Raw genomic sequence first — 25,533 nt, 5'->3', positions numbered from 1 at the left:
GAGGAGGGTGGAGAGGGAAGGAGGGAGCGCGCGGAGCGCGAGGGAGGAGGGAACAAGAGAGCAAGCGGCGGAGGGAGGGGAGACCAACTTCTAGTGCTACCATAATTCGCCTAAAGCAGGTGCAGCAACTTTCACCCAGCCTGGCAGCCCGCTGAGAGCTAGAGAAGACCACGTGCACCAAACTTTAGGGGAGGAAAAATGGGAACGTGGGGAGAAGACGTGGGGCGGCAGATCTGAAAAAGATGGTAGGTGGAGGAACCCCAGGGATTCACCCTGGCCTCGGACTCATCCTATGGCGCGCTTGCAAACCCCGGCCATCCCCTGGAGTCTGGAGGTACGGCCAAGTCCTGCTCCCACACGGTTCACTGGTTCCCGGCGGGCTGCGCTCGGCGCGGGGAGTGGCCGGGGGCCCAGAGACGGAGCCAGCGTCAGGCCCGGGCCCTGCCTGGCCTCCCTCCTGCTCCCCACTGCGTGGGGGCTGAGGGTGGGCTTTCTGAGCCGAGGGTAGGGGGTGGGGAGGCCCTTTCAGGGCTTTGTGAACGGTCACCCCCAGGCGCGCACTGCCTACCTCTGCGGAAAGGGAATTTCCCGTATAGTGCTCTGCGAACCAGTGAAGAAGGGGCCCAAGGCCAGAGCCATACGGGCAAAGTGAAGTGCAAAGTTGAGGACGAATTAGATTGTAAACAAAACTCCGCGTCTCTGAACATCGCTTTTGCCCAGGGGGACTGGAGGGGTTGTGGTGGTGGTGGCGATGGTGTGTTTGGCTTGGGAGCGGGAGGTCTGGGTGAGGAAATGCCCACGGCCCAAGGGGCAGGGCTGTGTTGGTAGCAGACGCACCACTCAGAGTCCCGTGGAAATCTGAATACCCGTCCCGCCTCCCCGCCCCACACACGCCGACAACATCTCACATCTGTCTGCGTGTGTTGGGGTTGGGGAGAAGTGAAGGAGGCCTCAGGAGTCCTCATGAAGTATCCCAACCCAGTCAGTGATGCCAGGTCCCCATGACCAAGGGAGGATCCTGCTGTGGGATCAGGACAGGAAGACAATGGCTCTTGAAGCCTCCCCTGGTCCTAAATCCTCAGGCAGGTGGACAAGGGGCAGGCATAGTGTGTGAGCCCCTGTGGAGTGGGAGCTGTAAGCCTGAGGGGTGGGGGCGGAGCTGCAAGGATTGATGCTAAGTTGCCTGGGGGGAGGGGATTTCTTGGCCCTTCCAGTGGGCCTTGAAAGGAAAGGGGATGTCAGAGAGGAGGCACCCTCTTGGGTTGTTTTTCATCACTTCTGTCCCTTTTCTGTAATGTTATTGATACCTGCACAGGTCCACATTTTATGTATTTGCCCTGTTGGGCAAGTGTGACAGGCATACTTAGGTCTTGCTGGAGCATTTTAGATTTCTAGGTGTGAAATTGTGCAGGGAAGACTCTAAGTGCCATTTATGTGGATATCTCCGTGTCCTTTCCAGTGTGGCAACTGAGATAACCATAGCCGTAAGAATAAAATAACAGCTAACATCTGAATCGTACCACCCACCAGCCATTTAATCTTCACAGTAACCCCAGGAGGGAGATATTTCTATTATCTCCATTTTATAGAAGAGGAAACTGAGGCACAAAGAGATCAAGTCACTTGTCTGGGCTTACACAGCTGCTGGTCAGTGATGAGCCAGATTCCAACTAGAGCCACTTCAATGAGGACAAGAAAGAAGCTCATGGTGGTCTCTGAGGTGGCACTGCCTGCTTGTGGGTTAGCTGAGGGGAAGGATATTCTGGGAGAAAGAAAACCGTTGGTAGTACTATCTGATTTACCTTCTGTCGAGGGCCAGCTCTGGTGGAAGTCATGGTGTGTGGACAGCCCCAGGCCAAGCCTGGAGTGGCAGGTCCTTGTGTCAGACCAGCTGGGCCAGTGACTATGTCCTCAGTTCTCCTTCCCATCCTTCTTGCAGCAAAGGCTGAGGGTGGGGTGAGAACTAGGGGCTTTGGAGACAAAAGAGAGAATTTCTGTAGGGGGCCATGGAATAAGGTGACCTCTGAGGGACTTCTCCAGCCCTTTTCTGGCTGGTTCACTGAATGCTTTTCCCATCCCCTTCCTGCAGCAGCCCTTGTACCTCACACATGGGCTCACTTGCCCAGAGGGATTGCCCTGGGAAATCCTTCACTTTCAGTTCAGTTTACCCCTCATCTCCAGGCCAGTTCAGTTCCCAACTCTCTGTGGGCTACAGTGGGGGCTCAAGGCATCAAAAGACCCTGTCTTGTCTTCACCTAAAAGGCATTTTAGGGAGGAAGACAAAGCCCCCCCAAAGAAAGATACAGAACAAATGCCCCCAAATCAAAGAAGCCAGTCCAAAGCCCTTCTTCCTCGTGCAACAGCTTCGTTAAGAAGGTTGAAAAGAGTAGCCCTTGGCTCCAAAGTGGGAGTGACTGGGAGCAGGCAGGAGGATCCCCTTTCTGTCCTTGTTCCCTCACAGGACTCAGGGCAGGTGCAGGTGCTTTGGCGGTGGCGGGAACCAAGGCTCATGGCTTGGCCCCTCCATGGGGGCCATAGTTAAGAGCACAGGGGCTAGAGTCAGGCAGCCTTGGGTTGAACTTCAGCCTCTGTCACTTAACCAGTGTGTGACTGAGGCAAGTTACATGATGTTTGAGTCTCAGTTTCCTCACTCATCAATTGGGAGGTTAGGAGGCCTCCTTGGGTGGTTGGGAGGGAGGATGGGCAAAACTTCTAGCCTGGTAATGTGTTCCTCACATGCTTTCCATAATTACTTATTTTCCCTTTGATGAGCTCCAGAATGAGGAATGTTGACCTCACAAAGCTGCAAATCATGAGTTGCCACTTATTAAATGCTTGCCAGGCAGTCGAATAATGTGCTGTTCAGCTTATCACCCCAGCAATGGTGACTCTTCTCCAGGTGAAGCTGAGAGAGATCAAATGACTTGCTCAGGTCACAGAGCTAGGAAGTAGTGTGGCAAGGACTTGCTCCCAGGTCTCCTGCTCTGAAGCAGATGCCCTTTCCCAAGGTCAGCCGCCATCCTATTGTGGAGGTGAAGTGGGCTGATAGATGAGCTTGTTCCTAGCAGCAGGCCTGATACTCAGGAGTAGGTTGGGGTGGTAGTGGTGTGTACATCTAGAAACATTTGCTTCATTCCCATGGTCCCAACAAACCTAAGCCCAGATATTTTATATTTATTTTATTATTATTATTGAGACAGAGTCTCACTCTGTCACCCAGGCTGGAGTGCAATGGCGCGATCTAAGCTCACTGCAACCTCCGCCTTCTGAGTTGAAGTGATTCTCCTGCCTCAGCCTCCCGAGTAGCTGGGACTACAAGCTCATGCCACCATGCCCTGCTAATTTTTGTATTTTTAGTAGAGATGAGGTTTTGCCATGTTGGCCAGGCTGGTCTCGAACTCCTGACCTCAAGTGATCTGCCTGCCTTGGCCTCCCAAAGTACTGGAATTACAGGTGTGAGCCACTACACCTGGCCAAAAACTATTTTTTAGTTATTGAGGAATAAAACTTTATCAGCATAGGCCGGGAGCGGGGGCTTACGTCTGTAATCCCAGCACTTTGGGAGGCTGAGGCAGGCGGGCGAATCACCCAAGGTTGGGAATTCGAGACTAGCCTGACCAACATGGAGAAACCATCTCTACTAAAAATACAGAATTAGCCAGGCGTGGTGGCACATGCCTGTAATCCCAGCTACTCGGGAGGCTGAGGCAGGAGAATCGCTTGAATCTGGGAGGTGGAAGTTTCAGTGAGCTGAGATGGCACCATTGCACTCCAGCCTGGGCAACAAGAGCGAAACTCCATCTCAAAAAACAAGACAAAACAAAAAATAAAAATAAAACTCATTCTATCAGCATAATGCAGTAACTCCACTCCACTCCGCTCCTAAGTATATGCCAATAAAAATGCATATGTACATATGTTCACCAAAAGGCATACACCAGAATGCTATGCCATCTATTCGCATGTGCTCACTATTCACAATAGCCGTCAACAGTGGAATAGGTGACTAAACCACGGTCTTCTCATCCGTGGGCTAGTACTTGGCAATCAGAATGAGCAAACCACTGCCACATGCAACAATGTGGAGGAATCTCACAAATATAATGTTGCTCACATATATAATGTTGAGCATAAAAGCCAGACACAAAAGAAAACACAGTTTGATTCCACTGATAGGAAATTCAAAACCCAATCCAATGAATTTATGGCATTAAAACTCAGGAGCATGGCTATTTTAGGTGGAGGTGTGACGGAGGGGCACAAGGGGATTTCTGGGGGTCTTTTTGAATTTGGGAGTTGGTTACATACATGTGTTCACTTTGTAAACATTAATTGAGCTATACATTTTGTGCTTAACAATGAAACATGTAAAAATCGTTGCTAATATAGGCCTTTTCCATGACTCTCCTTCTTTCCCATTCTCCATCCTTCCCTTGTGGTTTCCTGAAGTTGGCCTTCCCAAGTAAGTTTTCTACTCTTTTTTTTTTTTTTTTTTTTTTTTGAGACGGAGTCTCGCTCTGTCGCCCAAGCTGGAGTGCAGTGGCCGGATCTCAGCTCACTGCAATCGCCTCCTCCCGGGTTCACGCCATTCTCCTGCCTCAGCCTCCCGAGTATCTGGGACTACAGGCGCCCGCCACCTCGCCAGGCTAGTTTTTTGTACTTTTTAGTAGAGACGGGGTTTCACCGTGTTAGCCAGGATGGTCTCGATCTCCTGACCTTGTGATCCGCCCGCCTCGGCCTCCCAAAGTGCTGGGATTACAGGCTTGAGGCACCGCGCCTGGCCAAGTAAGTTTTCTACTCTTACTGGTTTGGTATTGCTCGGGTATCTCAAAATTTTCTTTTGTTTTAGTTATTTATTTTTATTCATTTCTGTGGCATAGTCAAATATCAAGCAATTAAAATTTTAAATGCAAGGTAGCCTGCTCCTTGTTTTTACTTGTGTTTTGCTGAACTTCATGCTGCTGATATGAATGTCTACATGTTCGTTGCATGTGTTGTGTGTGTCTCTAGGTCACTTACTTAAGAGGCCACTGGAAAGGATTCGACCATATCAGTGTGCCCCGTCTTGTTTTGTTACCCAGCCTCCCACTGATGGGACAGTTCGATTGTAGTGGATGTTTGGGTATTATGGTCTCATTGCTGTGGTAGGCTTCCTTCTGTGACCTCCCTTCCCACTGTGCCTCTCCTTCCCCGCTGTGGTTCCTCTACTCCGGAATCTTTTGCCTTTCCCATCTCCCCACTGTTCCTCCATTCCCTGCTTCCCAATCTTTCTGACTGGGAAAGACCTAGAATTTCTGCTGATTGGAGGTGAGGGAGGAATAGGAGAAGGACAGCCTTTTCCTTTTCCACAAAGGCTGCTCTTCCCCAAGATCAATGATGATTTAAAGAGAGAAATATTTCATTAGGGGTTGACATCTTAATGAACTGTGCCAGGAACTTTCAAGGCACTCTCTAGGCTTCCTCGGTTTTAAGCGGGGCTCCTACCTCTGGGGGAGGCTTATCAGTTTACCATATTGCCCCAAGTAGATGACCATGGTAGTGTGGGTAGCTGTGCCAGGGGCTGTGGAGGAGAGAGCCCCCAGGACTGGAGCGAGGCTGGCTTGTCCTTCTAGGTGCCAGGCTGAGCAGGGGCCTGGGCCCTTGGAGATGTTTGCAGTTCCTTTTGGGACTGTTAGGGAGTCAGAGACTCAGGCCTTGTCCAAAGGGTAGCGGGCATGGAACTTTGGGCTGATTTGTCGAAAACCAGTCATTAAAAATCAGGAAATAGGCCGGGCGCGGTGGCTCAAGCCTGTAATCCCAGCACTTTAGGAGGCTGAGACAGGTAGATCACGAGCTCAGGAGATCGAGACCATCCTGGCTAACATGGTGAAACCCCGTCTCTACTAAAAATTACAAAAAACTAGCCAGGCGAGGTGGTGGGCACCTGTAGTCCCAGCTACTCTGGAGGCTGAGGCAGGAGAATGGCGTAAACCCAGGAGGTGGAGCTTGCAGTGAGCTGAGATCCGGCCACTGCACGCCAGCCTGGGCGACAGAGCAAGACTCCATCTCAAAAAAAAAAAAAAAAAAAAAAAATCAGAAAATAAACGATAACTTGACAAACAGTGAGTGATTTTCCACTAATTGGAACACAGCATCTTTAGGTCAAATGAGATCCCTACATGGAAGGATTTCTGTGCAGGAAGAGAGCAGAACATGCTGGGAGGGGCCAAGAGAGCAGACCCAGTGCCTTATCCCTCCCTCATGCACCCCACCCATGGGGGTGGGGATGGGGTGGAGGATGCATGAGGGTAGCAGAAGCCCCAGGAGTGGGCACAGAGAAACGAATTCCTTTTCCGTTCATTTAGTTCTTCCTTATCTTTTTTTTTTTTTTCTTTTTGGAGACGGGGACTCCGCTCTGTTGCCCAGGCTGGAGTGCAGTGGTGCAATCACAGCTCACTGTGATCAACCTCCTGGGCTCAAGTGATCCTCCCATCTCAGCCTTCCGATTAACTGTGACCACAGGTGTGAGCTACCACACCCGGGTAGAGAAGGGGTCTCTCTCTTGCGCAGATTTGTCTCAAACTCCTGGACTCAAATAATTCTCCCGCCTCAGCCTCCCAAAGTGCTGGGATTGCAGGTGCAAGCCACCTCATCCAGCTCTTCCTTATCTTTTAGGAGCTATCCCACATCTTCCATCCACTTGAAGACTTTTGGATTTAAGTCTCAATTCTGTCACTTTTCTAGCCCAAAATCCTGAAGCAAGGGGCTTAACCTCAGTTTATTCAACTGCAAGATGGGAAGAAAGATGACAGTCTGGCGGAGAGGTCGTGAGGACGCATATGGCTCATGTAGGATTCTTCTCAGTTTAGGCATTGGATAGACTATAGCTACTGTTACTCTTTCTTGATTACCCCAGCCCACTTCTGCCTCTTTCCAGGTGCTTTTTAGCACTCCTATGTCATTGATGTTACAATGTGTTGTTAGCTAACTTATTTAATAAGCTCCCAGTAACTTTTAACAAACCCTATTGTTTGTTAACTGTTTAGCCATTTTATGCCTCATTTCTCCAACTAGATAATAAACTCCTTAGTTTAGGGACCCACAGTTTCAGTCATTTGGGGATTTCTCATTGTACCCAGCTTAATTTCTTTTGCAAGGTAGCTGCACAGTACTTGCATATTGACTTGATTATGATTTGATACTTTAGAGCAAAGTTTAAAAAACAAAAATAGCCTAAAACTTTAGGGCAAGTTGGTGTCCTGCAGTTATCAGCTGCATGTTGTAGGACATATGTAATAACTGTGTCTTCATTGATTGCAAGGGAAGAGCTGGCTGGGGAAGAGCTGAACTTGGGTAGAAAATGGAACAAGGAAGACTCTCACTTCCTCAGAGCCATCCCCTTTTCTCAGAGGGCTGTGCTCCCCATTCTTCTTATCTCTCCTCTGGCTCCCTTTCTGCTTGTTGACTTAGGATGCCTTCAGAACTCTGTTCTTAGCAGAGGATGCATTCCTTCCCTTTGGAACCTGGAAGACCTAGGGCTTGGGGTCTCAGCTGCTGGCCCTGGAGGGTGAGGTGGGATATGAAGGAGGAGAGTTAAAGCCCAGGTAGACTCACATTGAAAATAGCTGCCGTCTGTTGAGCATCGACTGTTCACCAGGCACTTTTAATATGTATCTCTGATTCCCACAACAGTCCTATTTTTTTTTTAAGAGAAAGCAGTGCTCCTGGCCGGGCACGGTGGCTCAAGCCTGTAATCCCAGCACTTTGGGAGGCTGAGACGGGTGGATCACGAGGTCAGGAGATCGAGACCATCCTGGCTAACACAGTGAAACCCCGTCTCTACTAAAAAATACAAAAAACTAGCCAGGCGAGGTGGCGGCGCCTGTAGTCCCAGCTACTCGGGAGGCTGAGGCAGGAGAATGGCGTAAACCCGGGAGGCAGAGCTTGCAGTGAGCTGAGATCAGGCCACTGCACTCCAGCCTGGGAGACAGAGCAAGACTCCGTCTCAAAAAAAAAAAAAAAAAAAGAGAAAGCAGTGCTCCAAATATCAGAGGCAATGAATGTAGAGTAGAAATAAGGGAAGGTAAGAGAGTCTTTATACATCCCTTATTGTATGTGGCATCTGGCTGGGGCCATGGAGTGGGGCTCACACACTTCCTGATCCTTGTAATTCTATGCAAGGTCTGGGCTCCAGCCCCCACCTCCTTCCTGGTTCTCCTGCACCCCCTCTGCTTTCTGGTCTTTTTTTTTTTTTGAGACGGAGTCTCGCTCTGTCGCCCAGGCTGGAGTGCAGTGGCCGGATCTCAGCTCACTGCAAGCTCCGCCTCCCGGGTTTACGCCATTCTCCTGCCTCAGCCTCCCGAGTAGCTGGGACTACAGGCGCCCGCTACCTCGCCCGGCTAGTTTTTTTGTATTCTTTTAGTAGAGACGAGGTTTCACCGTGTTAGCCAGGATGGTCTCGATCTCCTGACCTCGTGATCCGCCCGTCTCGGCCTCCCAAAGTGCTGGGATTACAGGCTTGAGCCACCGCGCCCGGCCTGCTTTCTGGTCTTTACCATGTCCCCTAGGGTCTCCTCCAGTCCCCTCTCCTCTTAACCCATGACTCTGCAGCCCCCAGGACCTCTCTCAAGGTTGTTAGGCAGCAGGAAGTCCCTGGAGCCAGGCAGCTGAAGGCAAACTGAAGCTGGGTCTTGCTTAAAGAAGAACCACCCATGTATCAGGCACTGTGCTAAGTGCGTTCCACACATGACCTCATTTCACCTCCCAACAGTCCTCTAAGATGATGCAACAGATACTTGTTGGTGCCCTGTCTGGTGCACTGTGACTTTTCACCCCTAAGGCTTCCAATCACTAGTGCCTGCCTTTCCTAGCCTAAGGGTTTCCTTTGGGCATTAGAGCCCACTTTTCCACTGTGTGGGAGGCCAGAAGTGCCAGGGAACTAGCACTTCCTGGAGGAGCCCTCCACCCATAACTGATGGGAATTGGTATATAAATACCCCTACTCCCTCACTCCACTTGTGGGATAACTCCAAGTCGTGTGTGCTATGCATACTTCCAGGGTTTCCTCTGTGGGACTGAGCCCATCCTATAGCTGGCTTGGTAACATATACTTTGTTGCCTCCTTTACCTTGTCTTACTTCCCCACTTTTCTACTGGTATTTCCTGCACCTCCTAAATCAACCATTTGCAATGGAATAGTGTCTCAGAGGCTGCTTCTGTGGGAACCCAGCCTAAATCAGGTTGATACTATTATTATCTTCATTCTATAAATGACAAGACTAAAGCTCAGAAAGGTTGAAATTCATACGCGGTTCCACAATTATGTAAGTACAGCACCTGCCTTCATACCCTGGCTTGTTACGCACCAGAGTGATCACCTCATTGCTCTGGTATATGGCTTCTTGAGAGCCCTTTACCTCTCAAGAAGTCTGGTTCAAGGCAATTCCCCTTGGCCTCCTGCCTTGAGAGGTAGGAGGTGGGGAGCAGGGTGGGTCAGGAGTACACTGGGAGTATTTCCAGCCCACCTAGTCCCCGTCTCCCTGTAGGACACTGGCCAGCAGTCATAGCCAGTCTTTGGATTGCAGGCAGAAAGAAGCAGAGAACACTTACAGGGCTGGAGATATGATGAATAGAAAGAAGTGAAAGCCACCTGGAGTGCTGGAAACGAAGAGGACTGAATCAGGGGTACAAGGAGAGGGTGGGCTTGGCTGAGGAATCTTTCTGAGCATTTGCAGTACACAGCAGCTCCTGCAAAAACCAACGGAATGAGATGAGAGGTAGGAAAGGATTTATTTTTTTCTGTTTTATTTTAGAGTCAGGATCTCACTTTGACACCCAGGCTAGAGTGCAGTGATGTGATTATAGCTTGCTGCAGCCTCGAATTCCTGGGCTCAAGAGATCCTCCTGCCTTAGCCTCTGAGTAACTGGTACTACAAAAGGATTTCTTGATGTTGGAGTTTGCTCAGCCAGGGAATGTGGAAAGTCCCCTGCTGAGAACCTTCGGACTAGACAAGAAATCGGCCTGCCTCTTTTGTGAGAGTGGAGGTGGGCCCCTTGGGGCAGGAAAGACCTGATCCCTCCAGAGACAAAAGTTACCTGGTGAGAACACCTTCATGTTTTCTATTTGTTTGGTTTTCATGGCACCTTTGTCTTAGTTTAGGTTCTCCCTGAAGCAGACTCTGACAGTGATTCAAGCATAAGTGGTTTATTTGGGAGGTGGTCCCGGAAATACCAGTAGGGGAGCAGGGCAGGGAGAACGAGGGAAGGCAGCCAATAAAGGGAGTATTATCCCACTGTCAGCAAAAGGAGTGCAGTCCCACTGGGGGCTTGAGCATGCGTGACACACACTGCACACAAGCCAACCCACGGGTGCAGGCCCTAGGGTACTCATCCATCAACCTCCCCTGCATCATGGGCTGCGGCCTCCTTCTAGGCGCGCTCTCCAGCACTTCCGGCCTGTTCTGGGTTGGAGCCAAGGGTGTTTCCACGGCCAGGAAAAAACCCTCAGGCAAAGAGCAGGTGTTGGCAGTAAGCAGGCTTTTACCTTTAGAGGCGAACACTGAGAGAGATGGGCAGGGCGCCAGTGCCTGCCACACTCTGCCCTACTGTTCTCCTGCTTAACTTTTCCTTTTCATGAGTCTCTGTGGGCTCATCTCATCTCCCACTGTCCTGTCTGAAGCACTGGGCATTGCCCCACTGCTCTCCTCATCATCTGTGCTCTTGGACAAGCCCATGTACTCTCATGGTTTTATCTACCACCCGTGCGATGGTGGCTCCCACCACTATCCCGTGTGGAACCTGGATCCCATGCCCATGTCTGTGGGCCTCCAGGGATGGCACACTCAACATGTCCCCAGCCCAAGCCATCTTCTGTATCCATAACATGCTCCACCTCTGCATTTTCTCCCCATTGGTGGCAGCATAATCTACCCAGTCACTCTAGAAACTAGAATCATCCCTTGGTTCTCCTTATCCCTTCCTCTTCACATCCAGTCACCAAGTCCTGTGGCTTCCAAGGCATTTCTCAGAGTCATTCCCTCCTCTTTACCTCCACTCCCCCTAGTATTGGTCAGGGCAGGACCCTCATCATCTCCCATCTGGAGTATTCCAATAGCTTCCTAGCTTTCCTTCCCACTTCCAGCCTTGTCCTCTTCTGGAGCCTCCCTTCAGTGCATCCTCCACAGTGGTGAAAAAGTTCTATCTAACATGCCAGCCCAGGCTGGGTGTGGTAGCTCATGCCTGTAATCTCAGCACTTTGGGAGGCTGAGGCAGATGGATTGCTTGAACCCCATCTTTAATAAAAATTAAATAAATAAAATTCCAGCCTGACCTTGTCATGCCCTGCTTAAGACGCATTCAAAATTCATGCACCTTGGCTGGGTGCACAGGGTAGAAGGTATCATTTCTTGAACCTCTGGTTCTATCCCTGGCCACTCCCAGCTCTGCCACCTGGGACTTGTGGCATGTTCTGTGCTCTTCCGTGTAGCTGGACTTCATCTCAGACTGTGTCCTCTGCTTGGAATATCTTTTCTCCCATGTGCTTTCACTGCTAAGACCCAGCTTAGATGGCACCTCTTCTTGGAAGTCTTCCCTGAATGCCCCAGGCTGGATTAGACACTCTTCTTTTGTGCTCTTGTATCAGTGCAAACATCAGAAAATCCACTTCAAATGGGCTTAAATAACAATGAAAATTGACTGGCTTTTGCACCTGAAAGTCAAGGGAGCAGGACTCGCTGCAGATGATGTGTGATCCAGGGACTTAAAACGATGCCCTTAGGTTCTCCCATTGCTTCACTCTGCCTTTTTCTGGGTGGGCTTTATTCTTAGAGTCCTTGGAGGGAGTCCCATCAGCTTCAGACTCACATCCAGCCCAATTCAGTCCAGTGAATTGTTCAAGCCAACACTTAGCTTATTTGGACTTGACTAAGGATTGACTTGCCCTTCTCCAAACCCATCAAAATGGCCAAGGGCTTACAGTGTTCTACTTCAGGGGTTGACAGATGATGGCCAAATCCTGCTTACCACTTGTTTCTGGAAATAAAGTTGTATTGGAGCACAGCCACACTCATTTGCTTATGTATCATCTGTGGCTGTTTTTATGTGACAGGGGCAGAGTTGGGCAGTGGAGGCAAAGACCAGCAAACTTTTGCTGTATTTTAAGCTCTGCAGGCTATGAGGCAAAATTGAGACTATGCAGGGATTTGCATAACAAGAGAGAAAACAAATTTCCACAAAATTTTTATTGATGAAATTACAATGACAATAATAATTGAGTACTTTTTTTTTTTGTAATACAGGTCTAATAAGAAGAATGAAATTTGGGGAAAGGGGATAACATTTTGCTTGGCTGGGGTTCAAAGTTAATGCTCCCTATTATCAAATCGACCACCAATGTTCATCTGTGAAAACCACTTAGCTAATAGACCGTACAAAACCAGGCAGGATTTGGTCTGTGAGCCGCAGTTTGCAGACTCCTGAATTAAATCAAAGCATTACAGAGCTAAGGGAAGAGACAGTGGGAAGTTGATACTGGAGATGATACTGACCCTATAGGTCTGTGCGAGGCATCTTATAAGGCATTTCTTTATAGGGCAAGTTCATGTCCATTGAGCCCCTTAATCCTGACAAGAATTCTGTGAGGGTAGGCAGGGCAAGAGTGGTTGTACACTCTTCAGAGAGGAAACTCAGGCTCAGAGAGAAGTGGCTTGTCTGAAGTTTCATTGCAAAGCCTCTCTGGGACACCTTTGAGTATGCTAAGACGTGGACCTTGGAACATGTGCTTTGTTGAGTAATTGAACAATTATGGTGTCTCCTGGTTGGAAGACAGAGGCTAAGCCAGCAGAGGGACAGGCTGGTCTGAACATGGCCTGGGAGGCTAAGTTTCCAGCTGGTTCTGTGACATCCAGTGGTCTCCAGGAATGGGGCTGATCAGCATGGTGCCTAGGAACCCAGTGTAGCTTCAAGACTCTCTGAGCATAGGCCTGTCTCCCTATGCAGGACTGGGGATACCAGCATAGTAGCTAGAAAGAAATCAGGGCTGGGCATGGTAGCTCACATCTGTAATCCCAGCACTTTGGGAGGCCAAGGCAGGAGGGTTGGTTGAGACCAGCCTGGGTGACATAACGAGACCCCTTCTCTCTCTCTCTTTTTTTAGATGGAGTGTCACTCTGTCGCCCAGGCTGGAGTGCAATGGCGTGATCATGGCTCACTGCAACCTCCGCCTCCCAGGCTCAAGCGATTCTCCTGTCTCAGCCTTCCAAGTAGCTGGGATTACAAGCACCCACCATCATGCCTGTCTAATTTTCATATTTTTGTAGAGACAGGTGTTTTGTAGAGATAGGTGTTTCATGTTGGTCAGGCTGGTCTTGAACTTCTGACCTCAGGTGATCCTCCTGCTTCAGCTTCCCAAAGTGCTGGGATTACAGGTATGAGCCACCGTGCCTGGCCATGAGACCCTTTCTCTACAAAAAATACAAAAATTAGCCAGGCATGATGGCATGTGCTTGTAGTCCCTCAGGAGGCTGAGGGAGGAAAATCACTTGAGCTCAGGAGGGGAAGGTTGTCGTGAACCAAGATCTCACCATAGCATTTCAGCCTGGGCAACAGAGCAAGACTCTGTCTCAAAAAACAAACAAACAAAAAATAGAAATCAGACTTCAGGCAATAATGCCCAGCCCCACAAACAAAGATTTTGACCCTGTACCTCACTGGCTGCAGCTTTCAATGCCTGGCCTCATCTGGGTCCCTGAGGAGCAAGCCTGCATCCTGTGTCCTGTGGGCAGGCTGTGGGTAGCCCTCCTCCAGGCTTACCTGGCCTCAGGTAGGGCTGCCCAAGGTCAGGGAGGGTGGGTAGAGGCAATCAGATGTGAAGGACAGATGCTGAGTTCCTTTCCAGGATGATGATTTGTAGGTACTGAGCATGTGTGTTCTGGCACATACAAATACACACACAGACACTTCACACATTCCCTGTCTCACACATGTTTTCACACTCCCATAGTCACCTCCAACTTCACTACCACCATCTCATACTCACATACATGCACACTCTCATGGTTTCTCACTTTTTTTTTTTTTTTTTTTTGAGATGGAGTCTGGCTCTGTTGCCCAGGCTGGAGTGCAGCGGCATGATATCAGCTCACTGCAACCTCTGCCTCCCTGGTTCCAGTGATTCTCCTGCCGCAGCCTCTCAAGTAGCTGGGATTACAACCATGCACCACCACACCCAGCTAATTTTTGTATTTTTAGTAGAGACGGGGTTTCACCATGTTGGCCAGGCTGGTCTAGAACTCCTGACCTCAGGTGATCCGCCCGCCTTGGCCTCCCAAAGTGCTAGGATTACAGGTGTGAGCCACCGTGTCCAGCCAGTTTCTCACATTTTTTCATGCACTCTCAAGCTCGCACAACATATTCATATGCACAACATGTTCATACATACCTCTATTAGTTTCCTGGGACTGCCACAACAAAGTATCACACACTGGGTAGCTTAAAACAATGGAAATTTATTGTATGACAGTTTTGGAGACTAGAAGTCCAAAAGCAAGGTTCTTTCTGAGACTTGTGGGGAAGGGCCTTTCCTTGCTTTTGCTGGCTTCTGGTAGCCCCAGGTATTCTTTGGTTTGGAGGTACATCACTTCAGCCTCTGCCTCCATCTGTCTCTGTGTCTTCACATGGACATCTTATATGGACACTAGTCATATTGCATGAGGGCCACTCTATTCCAGTAGAGACTCATCCTAAATGATTACATCTGCGGTGATACTGGTTCCAAACAAAATCATATTCAGAGGTGCTGGGGTTAGGACAAAAAGATATTTGAGGAGGAGCACAATTCAACCCAAAACACCACCTACAGCCATAAAATCTCACATGCACAGGCCATACTGCCATAGTGACACAGATATAAACATCCATTCCCATAATCACACAAATCATACAGTCCCATATACACTTTCAGGATCAGACACTCCCATGGTCCCCCCACACGCACACATACACATGCATACGCACGCATGGCGAGGTCATCACACACCCACTCCTTTAGGTTCCCAGTCTTACAGCCCTACACACCCCCTACAGTCACACCCCTTCACACGCCCTCCTGCCCCCGCCTCACTCCCAGAGGCCACCCTGCGGAGGTCACGCTCAGAGACCCGGCACATTTGCAGTCTCGCACTTGGCTCATACATCTCACATCCTCTCCCACCCACACAGTCTCTCCCCTCTGACTCCTCCGCCCAGCTCACCAGTTCCCCCACCAACCCTCATGGTGAGGAGGCAGCAGACTGGCTCTGTCCCACCCCAGGGGGGCACCAGGTGGCTCCCCCCTTGTCCTCTGGAATCTGGTGCCCCCACAAGCCTTCTGCCTTTTCAGGCTCCCACGCTTCCCTCTCAGGGGCAGACAGACAGACACATCCACACACTCTCACGCTCACACACACACACACACACGCGCCCCTCCGGCAGCTCCACGGCAGCAGTCTGTTCCTCATTATGGGCCAATGCGCCTGTTTACTCACCCAGCTGGAGATGGTTAGAGAGTGATAAATAATGAAAGAGAAAACAGGCTTTTCCCCTCTGTGGCTTCTATTTATGTAACATGTGTCACTGTGCATTCACAGACTTTGTTTCGGAGCTGGTTGCAGGAAATAGTTTATTTTTTCCGGACGGTGGCTTGAGGGGTGGGGAGGTGGGGGGCAGGGTTTGAGTTTCTGGTCTCACGCCCATAGGAGTTTCGGGATCTGGCTCCCACAGTCCTCTTCCCCTGGTGCCTCCTCTCCTCACCTCCCCTGACACCCCCGGGGTGGACATCATGGCTAGAGGCTGCCTCAGAACTGGGTTCTCCCACTCTACCTATTTGCAATGGGCTGGGGTGGTTGGGGTCCCCTCCCAGCTGCCTCTGAAACCTCCCAAACAGATGAGCTTGTTTTAAGAACCAGAGAGCTTAAGGCTGGGACTCCCAGAGAGGAGGCAGTTGGACAGGGGCTTCCTAGGTAGCCTGCACCTGTTGTTGGGGGGAGGATGCAAAATGATTAATTCTATAAAATAAGAAAAAAAATCCATACCTCATGTTCACTTAGCACTTTCATCCTCGTGGTCTCTCTCAGGCCTCACAACTTTTAATGGCCGCTTCCCAGATGAGAGAACTGGAGGAGGGCTTGCCATGGTCTGTGCAACTGGCTGATGAGGAGCCAGAACTTCACACTCAGGCCTCTGAGTCCAGAAGAGCCTCACACACCCCGCTGCCTCCTCCTCCCAAGGGTGCCTCCCTTGGTAAAGTTCTGGTCACCCTCACTCATTCTAAGGTGGATGGGAGTAGTTATAAGGGTGTGGGGGTTGGAATTTGGGGAAAGGTGAGTCATCAGAGGTCTGAGAAGTGTCCCCTTCCCCACCCTTTCCTAAACACTAAGGTGAGCCTCCTTTGGGTGACAAACCAGAGAAGGAAGAAGCAGCAGAAGGCTGCCCTGCTCCCCAACCGCCAGTGCAGGGAGGCTCTTGGGAAGTTGGAAGGACACCTGCCCCGACCTGAGCCTGTCTGTTTGAATGCCAGGGCAGGGAGACAATGTCTTTGTTTGACATGGAGTCCTGGTTGTACCCCAGGTCACCTGCTGGGGGGACCCAAAGGTTCCGACCTTTGAGGAATATAGCATCCACTATGGAAAATGGGCCCAGAAGCCCCCAACTCCTGCAGGCTGTAGGGGATGACTATATATAGGTGCCATGGGACTAAGGTGCAGGACAGAATCCTGCCCAGTGACCTCAGGGTTCTTGCAGGGAGCATCCCACAGGAATCTCCTGGCTGGGGGGTGAAGCAGCCACCTTCCCAAGACAAGGACTTTAAACACGGTCTGACAAGTAAGAGCACATATGGGCCAAGGGCAAAAGAGAAGAAGTGCTAAGGAGGCAGTTTTCAAATTTAGTGGGTGACAGATTCACAAGGGAGCTTATTAAATGCGGATCCCCAGGCTCCTTTCCTGGTGTTGATTCAGCAGGTCGGGGGCGGGGGGGCCGGTCAGGAATCATCATGGTTAGCAAGTTCCTGAGAGTTCTCAGACTGGTGGTTTCCCAAAGACTGGGAGACAACAGTGCCCTATGTGGGCCCTGGAGGCAACCCCCCTGCCCCAACACACAAAGATGAGATGCAAGCATCATGGTTAGGTCAGGAGTGAATTTGACTTCCCCCAAAGAGTGAGAATGATTTCGTTAGAGAATGATAAAATTCATTTGGTCCGAAGGAAGGGAGGGAGAAAGAGAAGAAGGAAAATATAATTTACCAATACCTGTATGTGCCAAGCTGTTACACGACACTTTTCGTTTTGCTTTGTGTTTTTGTTTTTTAGAGACAGGGTCTTGCTATATGGCCCAGGCTGGAGTGCAGTGGCACAATCAAATCATAGCGCACGGCAGTCTTGAATTCCTGGGCTCAAGTGATTCTCCTGCCTCAGCCTTCCGAGTAGCTGGGACTACAGGTGCATGCCACCATGCCTGGCTGTTACATGACATTTTTACCTGGCTGCTTTGACTTTTTGACATTCATATCCATTTTTGGAACCTAAAATGCTGTCAACATTCTATTTCTTATTACCAAGTAATGCTCATACAGACATACCCGCCACAGCCCGAGTCAAAACTTTGTGTCAGCTGGAATGTTGTGCACACCTTGGAGCATTTACCACATGCCAGGCATTGTTTTCAGTGCTTTGCACATACTGCTTTGTTTTCTACTGCACCACAACACCGACAGGCAATACTATTCCCATTTTACTGCTGGGGAGAGCAAGGGTCAGAGAGGTTTGGTGACTTGCCTAAGGCCACCTAGCTACGTCAACCCTGGCAACAGGAAGAGCTGGTGCTTCTGTTTTTTTACTGATCCAGGGAGAGGCCTGCTTAGGGAGGTAGAGGGACTGAATCCAGATCCTGCTTTGTAGCCCCCTCTCCAGGACTCCCTCCCTCCCACTCTGGAATGGAGAGGTGGATGGAGAGGCACCGTCTCTGCCACTCACTCAACCCCTCTGCCTTTGGGACCCTACCAACTCTCACAAAGCCCACCCAGCTTGCACCCTGAGCTCTCTCCCAAGAAGCTGAGCCCCTGAGGTCTCAGGCACTCCCTTCCAATTCAGTCCCTGGAGCACTTATGACTCTGAGGGAGTCCCCAGAGAGGGGGCTGAAAGAGGTAGGGGAGCTTAAGGAGCACCTTTCCTGGGCTTCCAGGAGCCTCTTATATCCCTATCCCCTTGGCAGAATGGGTGTGTCACAACTGGAAGGTGGTGGTGTATTGGGACGGCAGAACTGGCCAGACCTACGGTCCCAGATGTTTGTTCAGGCTGTGGGCTGAGCCTGATTTCAGATGTAGGGACTCACAGCAGCTTCATGGGGGTCCTGCCCAGACCCCCACATGGACATTCACTTGCTCACTTGCACACACCCGTGCCCTCCTGCGACTCCCCTCCACACAAAGCTCCACTTACGAAAACCCAGACAAAGCTCCAGACTCTAATGTCCCTGCAGACAGTGACATGAATGGTAAAAATCATCCTCAACCCCAGGTGCTCTGCACACGCTGACTCTAAACTTCACATTGATCCTGCAAGCACACTTTTCCTGATTACCTTCCCCTTCCCACCACACATCTTATAGATGAGAAAAATGGGCTTCGGAAAAGCCAAGTGACCCATCTGAGGCCACACAGCCACCCCACAGCAGATCGGGGATGGGGGTCCGTCTGTTGCGGAGCTTACCCGCATCCCTCTCACCAGGCTGCTCTTCCCGTCTGGCTCCCAGGACCCAGCAGGTGTTCAGCACGTCCACTGATGAATGTGTATGTCTGTGTTTTCTTTCACACACACTCAGTGCAGTCTCCAGCTGCCCCTCTCTCCAAACCCACTCTGAGCTGTGATCTCCCTGCAGGCTCAGAAACTTGCAAACCCTTCGGCTTCCTCCACAGCCAGAACTAGCACCAGCCTGAATTCCCTGGGCTCCAGTCTCAGTTCCCCCTAAGTTTCTCAGGCCTGCACACCTGAGCAAGTCCCTCCCTGCTTTGAGCAGACCCACAGCAATGGCTGGGCTCCTGCTCCAGGCCTGACCCCCACTGTGGAAGCCTCTAGGGTCCAGCCACCTCCATTCTCCTCTCTTCCTCTGAAACATCAGGACTGGCACTGCCCCCACTCAGCCCCCTCTCCCTGCAGCCCCCTGGGAGCCCAGGCTTTGCTTGAGGGCAGTGAGTGAAGCCGGCTGTAACAGAGAAACCTCAGGCTCCTCTTTAGAAGTCCCCGGAGGAGGCAGATCTGAGGAAAGGCTGCCGAGAAGGCGCCTGCAGCAATGTCAGCTTGAGAACAACCCGGCTGACAGGATGCTGAGCGGGGATTAAGGTCGGGATCAGGGAAGCCAGGGAAATGAAGGCAAGTTCCCTGCTCCCCTCGCTGCCACCTCTGCTGCCTCGGCTGGGTTTGTCTTCTTGTTTGTTCTGGCTCTGGGAAAGTGGGTGGGGAGGGAAGTGGGCAGGGGTGAGGTGGGGAGGTGGAGGGAAGGACAGGGGAGAGGTGGAGAAGGGCGGGTAGGGGGGTGGAGGGAGGTGGAGGAAAGAGAAAGTCAGGCCTCCTCTGGGTCTTGGGCTCAGCCAGGGACAGGGTAGAGGCGCAGATGGCCCTTACGTGGGACCCTTCCCCTACACCTGTCCCTATAACTGGTCTACCAGCCAGTAGAGCAGCCAGTCGCCCCCGCCTCCCCCACCCCGGAACCCTCCCTCATGTGCTGAGTGTGGATGGCAGGACCAGTGAGAACAGAATTGACCTTACCCTGAGAGGCTCCCAGATCAATGAAGCAGATGCAGTCTACCTCCAGAGAGGTGAGCCTGTTTCCACCTGTCTACACATGCAAGATCCCCTGTTCTGGGGAAAGACCATTACCCCAACCTGCCTCATCATTGACACGTCACAAGAGTCCAGCCAAATGGGCTACTGATTTCCAGGTCATCCAGTGCACCACAGTTCCAGTGAAACCTCAAATCCTTGCATTGCCATTGGTGTGGTAGTGAAGAACGTGGTTTCTGGTTTCAGATGGCACGGGGTCACCTTTTGGCTCTGCCACTGATTTGCTATGTAACATTGGGCAAGCTGGCTAACTTTCTATGCCTCAGTGGGATAAAATCATAGCACCTCCTTATAAACTTGTCAGGAAGATAGAGGGAGTGGACATGTGTGAAGTGCTTGGCTTAGGGCCTGCCATGGAGGACAGAGGACATATGCCATAGGGTAGCTTTATTTGTTATTGGGGCAGAGTACAGGAATAAGTGTGGCAATTTGAAGTGACTTGCCTGAATGCTTCCTGGGGGAAAGGGTGTGGAAATCTGATTTTGGAGGCTGAGACTGGGCAGGGGTAGAGAAGTGAATTGGGGGTATGGAACAGAGCTCCCATTTGCCAGGTGAGTGAGTTAAGGATGTGTCTGGTGAAAGGTAGAGAGGATGCATTTTCTACGAGCCCCACTTCCCCCTCCCAGCCAGGCTTTCTCCAAAGTTCCTGCTTTAACTAGGGGTAACTCTTCCAGCCCTGGCACAGGCAGGCCAGGGGTGCCAAGACCATGAAAAGATGCAGATTTTCATGGTGACCTTCCCAGAATGGGATTTATTCCAGAAACCCTAGCCATTCAGGGCGACTCCACTTGTACCTGGGTTTTCTGGACCTGGCAAGGGAAGAAACAGGTACAGAGAGTATAAACCTGGAGGCAGATGGTCCCTGGGGTTCGGTTCCAGCTCTGCGACTGATCATCTATGTGCCTTGGAGCCAGTCAGTTAGCCTCTCTGGACCTTAGCTGCCAGGTCTGTGAAATGAGATAGTAATATGTACCTTAAGAGTTGTAATGATGAGTAGTTACTCCATAAATATCCACTGTTGATATTCAACTTAGCAAAGAGTTGCTGAGGTCCAGCTAGCTACTGGGGCCCTAATGAATGAGAGACCCTTTCCTAGCCCTCGAGTAGCTGGTGGCCTGCATGTGAGTCCAAATATGATGCTGAAGGCAGTGGTGCTACCTTAAAGGTCCACCTGGGAAACAAAAAGAAGGAGATCCTGGCATCCATGTCCCAGGCTGCAGGGCCTGCTCCCCTGACCCACCCTGCAGCCCTGCTTGGGTGTCCTCAGCCTATCACCCTGTCTCTGGACACCATGGTCAGCAGGCTGGGGATGGGGAGAGTGTTGCAGAGGGAGGGGAATGAGAGCCTAGGGTTCTGGGGTTCTGGTAATTGGGGAAAAGCTTTGCTGGGTCTGATTTCTGGGGGAAAGCCTTGGGCAAGGGGGCCCAGTCCCTGCAGAAGTGTGTGAGGAGCACCTTATTGGGGATTTTTTCTCTAGGGGCCTGGTTCTGGAATTCTAAAGACACCTTTTCTTTTCTTTTTGTTCTGTTAATAAAAGTTAGTATATTTACTGTTTAAAAAAATGGAAAATACAGGCCGGTGCGGTGGCTCATGCCTGTAATCCTGGCACTTTGGGAGTCTGAGGCGGGTGGATCATGAGGTCAGGAGTTCAAAACTAGCCTGGCAAGATAGTGAAACCCCGTCTCTGCTAAAGCTACAAAAATTAGCCAGGCGCGGTGGCAGGTGCCTGTAATCCCAGCTACTCGGGAGGCTGAGCAGGAGAATCGCTGGAATCTGGGCGGCAGAGAGGTTGCAGTGAGCCGAGATCCGGCCACTGCACTCCAGCCTGGGTGACAGAGTGAGACTCCATCTCGAAAAAAAAAAAAAAAAAAACAGAAAATGCAGAAAAGCATAAAAAGGGAAATAAAGATCAGCCATAATCTTCCCACCCAGAGATAACCATGGTACGACTTTAGTGTATCTCCTAGTTTTTTTAAAGCTGACTCTTATATACACATTTACACACACATCACGCACATATTCACAAATATACACTCACATGCACTCACACATTTATATACACATATATGTAACTTTATTACATGTTTAATGTACATGTCTTTAAAAGTTTAGAAACAAGATTGTGGAATCATGAAATATATCACCATTTTGTCAACTAATTTTTTTATTAAATAAAATATTGAGAACTTTTCCCCCTGGTTATCACATATTCTTCTCCAACATAATTTAAAATGACTGTATAGTGCTCTTTGGGCATAAGGCATATCATTTTATTAGTCATCACCTATTGGTCATCCATCCATTTCTAGATTTTTGCTGTTGTAAATAACACTGAGATGAATATCCTTGCAGAGAAATCTTTGAGGGGGTCGCTAACTTTCTAATTGTCTGTTCATGTCTGTCTACTCCCAGGTTCAATTTTGAGCCTTTCTAGGCAGGATCTATGTCTGATTTCTCTTTGTGACCCCAAAGTCTAGCTTGGCTGCTGGTTCACTGAAGGCGTCCAATAATGGTTGAATTGAATTGCTTTTCTAGAGCACGTGCCCTGGGCTGAGGAATTGGGAAGGTGGGCTGATGAGGAAAGAGCCCACCTCTGCTAGAACACTCAGGGGTCCCCAGTGCCTCTATGCTGGGCCTGCTAACTTCTCCTAGGAAAACACCTTCCCAAGCAGAGCCACTGGCCATCCCAGAGGCTCACTGAATGGCCCTCCTGTATCTCTTATCTTCCCAGGCAAACTGAACCTTGCCCGGACCCTCCCCCTTCATACCGCCCCCATCTCTGACTCTTTTGAGTTCTTTTGTTGTGTCTTCAAGCTGAAGGCCCAGCAGACAGAGCCCTCTCACCTGCCCATGTCTGCTGGAGCAACATTGCGGCAGCTCCCAGCTCCCCATGCGGTGGCCCCCTCCCTGGACCCCACTTCTGACAGCACAGCCCACTTGGCTCCTGAGAAGTGCCCACGTGGCACACCTCACCCCTGCCCCTGCTCTGCCTGCCACCTCTCATGGCACCAAAGGAGCCTTTGTCTCTCCTCATGGGGACTCTCAGCAGATGCTGACATTCTGACTGAAACAGATTTGTACAATCATGGATTCTGAAGTGGAGACCCAGGTCCCAGTGTTTCAGTGGGTCTTTAAAAAAGAGAGAAAGAGAGAGAGATGGAGAGAGAGAGAGAAAGTGAACAAGAGCACGAGAGGTAAGAGGCAAAAGCTGAGAGGTAAAACTTACTAACTTAATTTCCCCTCACCAGCATCCACACTCCCAGCCTCCTGGAATTTCCTCTCTTCTTTTTGATTTTTAATCTCTTCTTTTCCTCTCTTTTCTCTCCCTCTTCCCCTTTCACTCCTTTCCTTCTCTTCTTTCTCTGTCTCTCTCTCAGCTCTGACACGAACATCACCCCCCCACCCTCCTGTCCTCCTCTCCCCTTCTTTTTTAAGTTTTTTTTTTTCTTTTAACTTTCAAGGTCATTCCGGACTCCTGACGCCGCCAGTCCCGCGGTGAGACGTGAGCACCATTGGCGTCCGTGGCCTCTGTTTCCGTGGCAACCCAGTAACCATTAATTTTCAATTAAAGGAGACAAAAAGCTCGATGACAGCTCCAGGTCTGCTGAAGATGTCAAGAATCTGTATTAATATACAGCAAGAGAGCATAATTGTGTGTCCATCTTCCAGAGCAGCGAAAAATGGAGGGATAATTACCAGCTCGAAAGCCACTCTGTAATTTAGTTCTTACTGTCACCACAGCCCTACACATTAGCATAAATTAAAAGCAGAGTTTATTGTTATCAAAGTGCATTGATATCACCAGACCTGCTTTCTTCCTTTTAACTGTTTGTTGTGGGTGAGTGACTCCCCAACTCTTGCCAGGGTCTCCCCAGAGTGGGAAGAGTGGAAGTGTGGCTGCTAGACCTGAAGGGTCTAGCTGCCAGCCTCCCTCAGGGCAGGTGGGGACAAGGGTCAGGGTGTTGCCCCTCTGATAGGGCCTGGGGATGATTCGGGGGATGGAAGAGGCTTGGATATTTATTCACCTTTCACATGTAAGTGCTTTGTTTTGCCTACGAGCACTCAGCCCTTTGCAGAGGGGGCTGCCGCCCCATCGCGAGTCCCCCTTTAGTGCCTAGTACAGTGCAGGGCAGGTGATGAGTGCTCTAAGGCAACCTGTTAAACAAAGGAATGAGTGCATGTGTAGGGGTATCCCCCATGGGGTGAATGTCAGTGGAGAGACTTGCATTCCCTGTTCAGGGTGTGGCTAGCTCAGGTGAAGATGCTCCTGTCTGTGGCCCAGTTCCTGCGTGGCCACCCAGGACCCCAGCTCCCCAGAGGGGTCCCTCTGGACCCCACACCCCTAATCTTGCCTCTTGGCCTCCCACCTCCGTGGCCTGGGTCCTGCCGCGGCCACCGCCTTCATACTCACCTCTGAGTGGTTGCCGCACCTCGAAGTGTCTTGCTGCCAGAGTGCCAGTGACAGCCACAGAAATCATGAATTTCCGTGAATGGGGGATGCGGAGTTTCCTTGTATTCTATCCAGAGAGAGCTGTCCTTCAGAGGGGAATTTAGTGTAATTACCCTTAAGGGAGCGATCCTTACACAGTCAGTCACAACACTGACCTCCTGGCTGAGATTTGACAGCAAAATTGCAGGCTGTGTACTCAACAGAAGGGGCATCCTCCTTTTTTGGGGATTGAGGGGGGAGGCGGGAAGGAAGGAGGAGGAGGGAAAGGAGACTCAGAGGCTTTGAAAAGAAAAGTGCTGGCTTACAGCTGCCAGGCGAGCGGGTTCTCCTTGGCAAGGCGTCTACAGGGTAAGGAGAAGGTGTCCAAAGATCCCCTGGCACTTCACCTGGCTCATGAAGAGGGGCCAAAGTAGGCACTCCGGCCCTTCAGATCTTTGAGCTCTGGTTTGTGATCTTAGCTAAAGTTAATCTTATTGTAAGAAGGATTTGGAAGGTACTAGGCACTATTTGATAAACTTCTCAGGCATGTTTTCCCAAACATATCTGTCCCTTGGTCCCTCCCCGGTGCTAGAAGTTCCACTGTTCCTTTTACCTGTGAGTTGACAGATCCAAGACCCAGTAAACCTGCACCTGGGTTATCTGGAAGGACTAATGTGCTAATCTGTGACCACTCCGAATTTAGCATGGATGCATCTCTCAGATGTGCTGGCCCATCACATGACTGAATCCAAAGGACACGGGGATCAGGCAAGTTTCCGTGAAGGATTGGAAAAATCTGGTGTATGGATAGATCTTGATGGACTGTGAAACCTGGGAAGAAATGGAGGTAAATCCCCAAATCTCAAAGTTGGAAGGGACCCCAGAAGCCAATGGGTCTGAACTTCGCAGAGGAGTTACCACCTCTCTGTTCTACCACTATCCACAACACAGGGCTGGGTGCGGTGACTCACGCCTGTAATTCCAGCACTTTGGGAGGCCGAGGTGGGAGGATCACCTGAGGTTCGAGACCAGCCTGGCCAACATGGTGAAACTCTATCTCTACTAAAAATACAAAAATTAGCCAGGCATGGTGGCACGTGCCTGTAATCCCAGCTACTCGAGAGGCTGAGGCAGGAGAATCACTTGAACCTAGGAGGCGGAGGTTGCAGTGAGCCGAGATAGTGCCATTGTATTCTAGCCTGGGTGACAAAAGTAAAATTCTGTCTCAAAAAACAAAGCAAAGCAAAACAAAAC

At 50.4% G+C, this 25,533-nt stretch overlaps 2 long non-coding RNA genes across 2 annotated transcripts in view; one reads left to right on the top strand and one right to left on the bottom strand.

Annotated features, from left to right (window-relative positions):
- The first annotated feature begins 69 nt into the window (after positions 1 to 69).
- LOC117087196 lies at positions 70 to 23,642 on the top strand. The gene is made up of 2 exons (XR_004438723.1): positions 70 to 334; positions 23,312 to 23,642. It is a non-coding gene; the product is annotated as an uncharacterized LOC117087196 (long non-coding RNA).
- The window catches only part of LOC117087197, a 30,192-nt gene continuing 19,130 nt past the window's right edge, over positions 14,472 to 25,533 (bottom strand). The window contains exons 2-4 of the long non-coding RNA XR_004438724.1: positions 20,696 to 20,797; positions 16,047 to 16,161; positions 14,472 to 14,773 (exon numbers count right to left, since the gene is read on the bottom strand). This is a non-coding gene — a long non-coding RNA (uncharacterized LOC117087197). The remainder of the gene's footprint in view (positions 14,774 to 16,046; positions 16,162 to 20,695; positions 20,798 to 25,533) is intronic.

This window comes from Trachypithecus francoisi, unplaced genomic scaffold, assembly GCF_009764315.1.
Source record: "Trachypithecus francoisi isolate TF-2019V2 unplaced genomic scaffold, Tfra_2.0 Lachesis_group10, whole genome shotgun sequence".
Lineage (NCBI taxonomy): Eukaryota > Metazoa > Chordata > Mammalia > Primates > Cercopithecidae > Trachypithecus > Trachypithecus francoisi.
The sequence above is the reverse complement of the archived record's forward strand: the minus strand, read 5'-3'. Positions and strand labels throughout refer to the sequence as shown.